The sequence below is a fragment of the Lynx canadensis genome, chromosome X, assembly GCF_007474595.2.
Source record: "Lynx canadensis isolate LIC74 chromosome X, mLynCan4.pri.v2, whole genome shotgun sequence".
Classification (NCBI taxonomy): domain Eukaryota; kingdom Metazoa; phylum Chordata; class Mammalia; order Carnivora; family Felidae; genus Lynx; species Lynx canadensis.
In genome coordinates, this window is record NC_044321.2 from 91,148,236 (window position 1) to 91,157,484 (window position 9,249).

Sequence of the window (9,249 nt, forward strand, 5' to 3'; positions counted from 1 at the left end):
AGTCTGAAAGCCTACATGGACATTAACTAATACCCATTTTAATAAGGAGAGTCTTCCCAGGCTGCCGCAGAAGCAATGCAAAAACAAAAACAAAAACAAAAACAAAAACAAACAAAAACAAAAAAACAGAAGGCATAAGAAGCAATTGGGGCAGGAAGGGAATATCAGAACTGAAACTTCTAAATCCAACTCCAAAATTTGGCAAACAGGAAGATTTTCTGTACCTGCTGATGAGATAGTCAAAAATGCTCCTAATACATTTTCTTTACCGGCAGAGAAACATGAGTGCATGAGAAAGTGTTCTAGAAGCTGTTCCTCATACGAGTGTGGGCTGAATGCAACTCCACATCTACGTGTTGAGGAGTCTCTATTACTGTCAGCTGAATGTATTAGTCACTGTCAAGTGCCATGCAGCTTCATGAGCCTTCGGGAGAATTCTCTATCAGCCTCACTTGATGTGGGACTCATACCTAAAGCACAGAGGGCAGGTAATTTATCATGTTGACTTGAAATACAGAGAGAAAAAGAAAAGCCATATTTAACCGGCATATACTTTTGGAACTTTGATTCCCATTCTTTGAACTTCAGGATAGCTAAAGGTTAGCAGAAAATGCAGTTTATTTATTTTTTACATGTACTGGGTTTTTTTAGAGCAGTTTTAGGTGCACAGCAAAACTAAGCAAAAGGGCATGATCTCGCGGTGCGTGAGTTCGAGCCCCTCGTCAGACTCTGTGCTGACAGCTCAGAGCCTGGAGCCTGCTTCGGTTTCTGTGTCTCTCCCTCTCCCCCACCTATTTTAATATTTGACTAGCACATGCCTTCCCCCCCCCCCCCGCCTTCCTCACCTCCCATGGAATGTGCCAAATTGCCTGACTTTATAATTAAGGAAGGTTTCAAGGCTACTGTCTGGATTGAAGATCCATTCTCATTATTCAGAATATTATATGCAGATGCAATAGATTTAGGAAATTGGGGTGAATGTATGCTCACTCCAGGTTGACGACTCTGGATTAATTTTTCTTTTTTTTCCCATTTTAAAAATTAAAACTCTGATCTCTTCTGGTGGAATGCAGGTAAGACACATCATAACTTGAGCATACGGGTTACTTGAGTTTTGGTTAATAGATGTGTGTTTTGATTTATAAGTAAAAGCTGGAACTAGGGCAAAGTCACTTTGTCTCAGGACATTAAAATTGAAGGGAAGCAAATAATGATAATACTGCTCATTGTAAAATTATAGTGACCAGTATAAATATGAATTTGCCACAAAGTGGGCCAACACATCTCTTTGAATTTTACATCATGAATTGTAACTCAATTTTATTGCATTGTCTTTAGTAATGTTTACCTTCTGAATAAAATATCTGCCCCCCCCAAATCCTAATTTGACATCAAAGAAATGCACATCAATTCTTACTTATTTACATACCAGTTTTCCTTTCAAAATTTTCTTGTTAAACACCAATTCTATCCACTTGAGTTTATTGCTGATATAGATTTTATCTCAGAGGCACCTGAGCTAATTTGAGATCACCAAATTAAAATAAGAGTTTGTCAGCAAAATTCTATTAAAATTAACACTGCATACAATTATTTAAAAAATTATAAACATAGGGGCACCTAGGTGGCTCAGTTAAGCGTCTGTGCTAACATGTGGAGCTTGTTTGGGAGTCTCCCTCTCCCCCCCCCCCGCCCCTCCTCAGTCATGCTCTCTCTCTTTTGCTCTCAAAATAAATAAAGTCAAAAAAATAAAAATAATAAACATAGTAGTATTTCAGTACTTGTTCATTTCATCTGACTCTTGTAGATGACGTAGATTGAGAAAGAGTGCCAACTCTTTTCTGTACAGGGATTTTTAAGACTAGTGTGTATCCCATCTTGGTATCAGGAAGTTTATAAGGACAGTTCAGTGGAGATATGAAAAATCTAGTGAATAGTATATCTCCCCTATGCGATTTTTAATATGACACTAATCCAGTTGGGAAAGAAAAGCCTAATAAGCAACCAGGTTTACTAGGTTAAAAATACTCTCGCTAACCCCATACCACCCCAAATACAGAAAATGTTATCTACTAATTTTCGAGGAGGGAATGGTGGTGATCAATGGCCAGCTTTTTGGACTAATATACCCAAATTCATCTCATCGGATTCTGATACCCTCCAAAGGGAGAATGCCTCTCAACAAAGAACTCAAACATAAATGCAATAAATTTGAACCACACGCCCCATTTGCAATACTTCATTGTCCAGCAAGTACGAGCTGGCTTGTCATAAGTTTGGATGGGTACCTAGAGACAATTTGAGATGTATGGAAGAGACAACTATTAGCGATGTGTGTGTGTGTATATATATATATATATATATGTATGTATAAATTTTCTTTCTGCAAAGAAGACTTCTAATGAGAACATCTGAGAAGAAATATGATTCCCGCTGTTGGCATAGAACATCTTTGAGAAGAGTAAACGTGGAGAAAGTCTGCAGTATTTGTAGTTACAATAATATCTAATGACTGGATACAAAGCACATTTTTATATTTGGAAAGACACTTGTACTTACTAGCTGCATTTTTCACAAGAGAGAAAGATTGGCCTCTGTACCTATTTTTACTATGAGTTCTTATCTCTAAACTTTAATGTTTCCGAAGCCCTTTTCTGCAGAGATGTGCAAATGGCATCAGGATAACCTTTGATACTACAAATGGGTCAAAATGAAGGAGGAGAGAGAGACAGAATTTTCAATTTAGGAATACTGCGTTGGATACGCAAAGCCTTATCTAGTGTCATTACTTGATTTTGAGCCTCAGAATTAAATAAGAGAAAAATTTAAAAAGCCTTGAATAGTCTGTAAAAGAGAGGGAGAGAGAGAGAGAGAGAGAGAGAGAGAGAGAGAGAATCATTATAAGTCCCCAATTCACAAAGTTTTAGTGTAAACCTAAAGCGAAAACTATTCATGCTGAATGATTATGTGGAAAGTCTTGAGGAATGAATATATATCTATCTCTATCTCTATCTCTCTCTCTTGATAGAGATAGATATAGATAGATAATTATTTAAAAAAAAAACATCTTCTGGAATCAACAAGGGAATTTGGCAATTGAAAAGATACAGGATTGTCCCATAAAAATAAATCCTAGGTTTATATACTAGCAAGAAACAAATCAAGTTTTAGCATTGGAAATCAAAATTTAAAGTACAGAACCATTTACAATATCCCCAAAGTGAAATATATAGGTATATGTCTGGCAAATCATGTATGAAGAAAGTAATGAGACTGAAATAAATGGAGAGGCATACTGTGTTCATGGATTGGGAGACTCAGAGTAGCAAAAATGTCAGTTCTTCCCAAATTGAGGTACAGGTTTAATGCACTCCTCATCAAAATTCCAACAGGATTTTTTTTATAGATATGAGCAAGCTGATATTAAAATTTATATGGAAAACTAGAGAGTGTAGAATATATAAAACAATTTTGAAAGAAGATTAAGGTTGATAGAATCACACTACCTGATTTTAAGACTCACCAGATAGCCACAATAATCAAGATAACGTGGTCTTGGTAGGTGGATAGACACAAAACTCAATGGAACAGAATAGAGTCCAGAAGAGACCAAAAATGTATGGCCAACTGATTTTTTAAAATTTTGTAAAAGTTTATTTACTTTTAAGAGACAGAGACAGTGTGCAAGCAGGGAGGGGCAGAAAGAGGGAGACACAGAATCCAAAGCAGGCTCCAGGCTCTGAGCTGTCAGCACAGAGCCCGATGCGGGGCATGCACCCAAGAACCGTGAGACATGACTTGAGCCAAAGTTGGATGTTCAACAGACTGAGCCACCCAGGAGCCCCATGGCCAACTTATTTTTGACAAAGATGCAAAAGCAAGTCAAAGAAGGAAAGATAGACAGTCTTTTTGAACAATAGGATAACCATAGGTTAAAGAAAAAAGAAAAAGAAAAAGCTCAACCTAAACCTCATACCTCATATAAAAATTAACTCAAAATTGATCACACTTCTAAATGTAAAGTGTAAAACTATAAAACTTTTAGAAAAAAGACAAAACCTTCATTGTTTCAGATTGGGCAAAGAGTTCTCAGCCTCAACACCAAGGGCATGAGCTATAAAAAGACAAATTGAAAATTCGATTTCATTAAAATGTAAACCTGTTGACTGAGAAAACCCCCTTAAGGGAGTGAAAAGGCAAGCCAGACTGGGAGAAAATATTTGCAAATCAACTCTCCAGCAAATGGATTTATATCCTGATAACTTTGAGAACTCTCTAAAATCAGCGGTAAAAAGTCAATTTGAAATGGGCCAACGTCAGGAACAGGACATTTCACCAAAGAGAATATACAGATGCCAAGTAAGCCAGTGAAGGGAGGTTCAACTTTCTTAGCCACTAAGGAGGTTCAAATTAAAGCACTACTATAGTATTAGATTAAAATTGTAGCACTATTACAGTACTACAGTAAGGTAGTACTATATACCTAAAAGAATGGCTAAAATACAAATTAGCCGCAACATGAAATTCTGACATTCCTACATTGCGAGTAGGAATGAAAATGGCACTCTGAAACAGTCACTCTGAAAAATACGTTGGCAGTTTTAATAAAATTAAACTTACACTTACTAGATGATGTAGCGATTCTACTCCTAGGAGTTTTTGCAAGAGAAATGAAAGCATATATTCACACAACATTCTGTAAGGAAATCTTATTCCCAGCATTATTTGTAATGCCCTAAACTGGAGTCAAAATGTCAAACAACTGGTGAATGGATTGCCACGCAATACTACTCGGCAATAAAATGAAACGTTATTGATACATGTATGGACCTCAACAGCAAGATGCTGAATTTTAAAATGCCAGGGTCTGTTCTTTCTCAAGATTTCTCTGGCCATATGGGGTATTCTGTGGTTCCATATAGATTTTGGGATTGTTTGTTCTAGTTCTGTGAAAAATGCTCTGGGGGGCACCTGGGTGGCTCAGTCGGTTAGGTGTCTGACTTCGGCTCAGGTCATGATCTCACAGCTCATGAGTTCAAGCCCCGCATCGGGCTCTGTTCTGACAGCTCAGAGCCTGGAGCCTGCTTCGGATTCTGTGTCTCCCTCTCTCTCTCTCTGTCCCTCCTCCGCTCATGTTCTGTCTCCCTCTCTCTCTTAAAAATAAATATTTAAGAAAATTAAAGAAAAAAAGAAGTGCCCTCCTTATGATGAGCACCGGATGATGTATGGAGTTGTTGAATCACTGTATCATACACTTGAAACTAATACAGAAAACTGTTTGTTAACTATACTGGAAATAAATACATAAATAAATAAATAGCTAGTGTCTAAAAATTACCTTGTTTATGATTCCATTTACATAACATACTCAAAATAACAAAACTGCAGCGATGGGAAACTAACTGTTCAGTGTTTGTCAGGGGTTAGAGTTGTCAGAAGAGTGTAGTTATAAAGGGACAGGGTGAAAGAATCTCTTTAGGATGATGCAGTAGTTTCGTGTCCTGATCGTGGTGGTGGTTACACAGATCTATACACGTGATATTATTTCACAGAATCATTCACCAAAAACAAAAAGCGGGCATGTCAACGCTGTCGCGATCTCAACAAACTCGGTGTTGTGGTGATGTCAGTTTCTTGGTGAGGTCATTGTACAGTATTTTGTTAGATGTTGTCACTGGGGGAAGCCAGGTGAAGGACACAGGCGATCTTTCTGTACCATCCTTGCAATTACTAAGCCAATTTCAACTTGTTTCAAAATAAGGATGTTGAGAAATGAATGCATGAGTGAGGAAAGTGAGGAAGTAAGGTGGTAAGTAAAACAAACAGATGCCAGCTACTATGCCGAACCGTTCATTGATGACAAGAAAAAAAAAAAGAAGAAATTAAAATTGAAAACATGGTTTGTTTTATAATTTGTTTTCCTTTATGTAGAAGATGCTATGTTACAGTCAAAGCTTAGTGTCCTGGTATCATTAGGAATCCAGAAGCATTGAAAGATAATTGTAAAATATTTTACAGATCATTTCTAAGACCACATCCTCAGCAGCCACATGACCTAGGAGTCATTTGTTTCATTCCAGCTGAAATATCTGGAAAGCAGGAGTGGTCCCTTGGGACATGAGGAGAAAGAAAGGACTATAGTGAAATTTTACCTGAGGAGTCACTATTTTTTTTTCAACGTTTTTTATTTATTTTTGGGACAGAGAGAGACAGAGCATGAACGGGGGAGGGGCAGAGAGAGAGGGAGACACAGAATCGGAAGCAGGCTCCAGGCTCCGAGCCATCGGCCCAGAGCCCGACGCGGGGCTCGAACTCCCGGACCACGAGATCGTGACCTGAGCTGAAGTCGGACGCTTAACCGACTGCGCCACCCAGGCGCCCCAGGAGTCACTATTTGACTTTTGTCTTCTGTTGCCATTTAGTACAAAGGAAATAGCATACAAATAAAATTTATTTATTCTAGTCCTTTTATATAAGAATCAAAATGGCACGTGATTAAGGGAAACATTTATTTAATGCCCAAGAATTCCTTTAAAAATAGAATACTGTAGGGGCACCTGGTGGCTCAGTGGGTTGAGCAACTGACTGTTGATTTGGGCTCAGGTCACGATCTCACAGTTTGCAAGATCGAGCCCTGCGTCGGGCTCTGCACTGACAGTGTGGGACTTGGGATTCTCTCTCTCTCTCAAAATAAATAAATAAACTTTAAAAATTGGCATACTGTATAGATACTGCAGTTAATATATCCTTCCCATTAGTGGTGACTCCATTCGCTTGCCCAACAGATGAACATTTGTCAGGAGGAGCTGTTATCTCCCAAAGTTTGTGTGAAATCAGAGAAGTGGGTACTGACACTAAAGACAAAAGTGGATGGTGGCTACCCGTGAGCTGTTATGGACGGAGGACTTTCTAGTATGTTTCGGATAGGGACCACAGGTTAAAAATTAGTCATATGATCTCAAAATATTTGATACAATTAATGATTATTCTTTCAAAATAAAGGCTTCGTCACTGCTTGCCCTCAGAAAGTAGTGCTCTTTCTTTTATCAAGAGAATATCGATACTTTTGATAAAAAAATACGGAACCAACAATTCAATAAACACTTATTAAATGGCTCCTAGCTGTCAGTGACTATAATAAGCATTGTGCATAGGCCAATAGACAGAACGTACAAAGCCTTTGCCTTCATGAGTTTTATCAGGGAAGAGCAAACATCAGGGAAAGCAAACATTAACATAGATACTTTGGGGCACCTGGGTGGCTCAGTCAGTTAAGTGTCGGACTTTAGCTCAGGTCACGATCTCACAGTTTGTGAGTTCGAGCCCTGCGTCGGGCTCTGTGCTGACAGCTCAGAACCTGGAGCCTGCTTTGGATTCTGTGTCTCCCTTACTCTCTGTCCCTCTCCCACTCACACTCTGTCTCTCTCTCACTCTCTCTCTCTTAAAAATAAATAAACCTTAAAAAATTTTTAAATAAAAAAAGACCCTTCAGTTGGTATTTTTAAAATAAAGATTATAAAGACTATGACATTTTTTTAAAGGGAGAAAAATGAGAGAAAATACCATGATATATATCACATACCCAGATGACCTTTCTGAAGAACTGACATTTAATCTGAGATCTAAAATATGAAGAGTCATTAGCCAGGTGAAGGAAGCGAGGTCATTTTGCACAGAGGCACTAGCATCTACCAAAGCTCTGGGATTGGAAAAAGCTTGGAGAATTCAAGGAAATAAAATAGATGTATCTGAAGGGTAGGGAAGCAAATGGGAAGAATAGCAAATAGAGGTTGGTAAGATAGGCCTGAGCCGGATCAGGCCTTGTCTTGTAGATCATGCATGGAACAGAATGTTGACTTTTTTTTTTTTTTTTTTTTTTTTAATTTTTAGTGTGTTGGGAAGTCATAAGACGGTTTTAGGCAGAGGAATGACATGTTAAAATTTTTCATGTTTTCAGGGCACCTGGGTGGCTCAGTCGGTTGAGCGTCCCATTTCAGCTCAGGTCAAGATCTCACGGTTCGTGGGTTCGAGCCCCGCGTCGGGCTCTGTGCCGACAGCTCGGAGCCTGGAGCCTGCTTCGGATTCTGTGTCTCTCTCTCTCTGCCCCTCCCCCGCTCGTGAATTGTCTCACTCTGTCTCTCAAAAGTAAATAAATGTAAAACAAAATTTAAAAAATATGTTCATGTTTTCAAAGCTTTCTCAGGCTACGGTAGCTCCAGCATGAAATCAGGAAACACAGGAGGACATTTGAAAAAGACACGTGCAGGGCTTCCTATATCTTCATATGTACAAAAGCACTACCATCCATGAGGGTTGGTTTGTCCTACTAACTGCATCCCTGATGAAATGTATAGCTGTCAGTAAGTGAATAAGACTCCCCCCCACCATTCGTCTAGGGCTGATACTATTGCAAAGTGTTTTGTCTGCATTTTAAGTCACAACAACCCCAACAGGTACATAGCACAGATTTTATTATTTCAAAGGAGACATAAACAGGTAAACAACTATAAAAAGTCATACAGCCAATTAGTATCTGCTGGGGAGCCAGGGCATGTGTTTTCTCCTCCTTTCAGTTATTTTCCGACGCTACCCTGCTAATTTCCGTAGTATTTCCCTATCTCCATTTCTCCGTATATCTGATAGAAATAATAATCTTTCTCTTGTCCAATCATCGTAGGAGTTGGGTGGTGTAAATGGTATAAAGAACATGCAACATCTTGAAACCATGCAAAGTACTATCCAAATAGAGCGTCTTGTGATTCTAGAAGCCAGCACGTCTATAAACGCTGGTCGGAATTAAGGGAGATGTACGCCTGTGTTCATAAAGAAACAGGACGAACAATTTAGCCTGAGATACCCCTAGGTATGCTTCCAGGTAAAAAAAAAAAAGTTGCTCTACCGTTTTAGCCCTGAATAAGATGAAGTTTTGCATAATTGAGAGCTAACCATGCCTGTGAGCAACTCTAGAGGATGGCCTGAATCTTATGATGTTCATCTCTCCTCTACCCATTGTACACAGGGGAACACATGAGTCATGCGGTGAATAACTGTCGAGCAGAGGATGCTTCTCCCTCCCCTCTGGAGAGAAGTAATGTGCTCAGTGCATTTGGCCACACGGCATCCCTTATAGCCCTCTGAATGTATTTCTCAAACCGGGTTCTAATAATCACTGCTTCCGAAAAGATGTTACCAGGTAGTCTGAGAAAATAGTTTCATGTTCAGGAAGTTTGGGAAATTATAAAGTCTGCC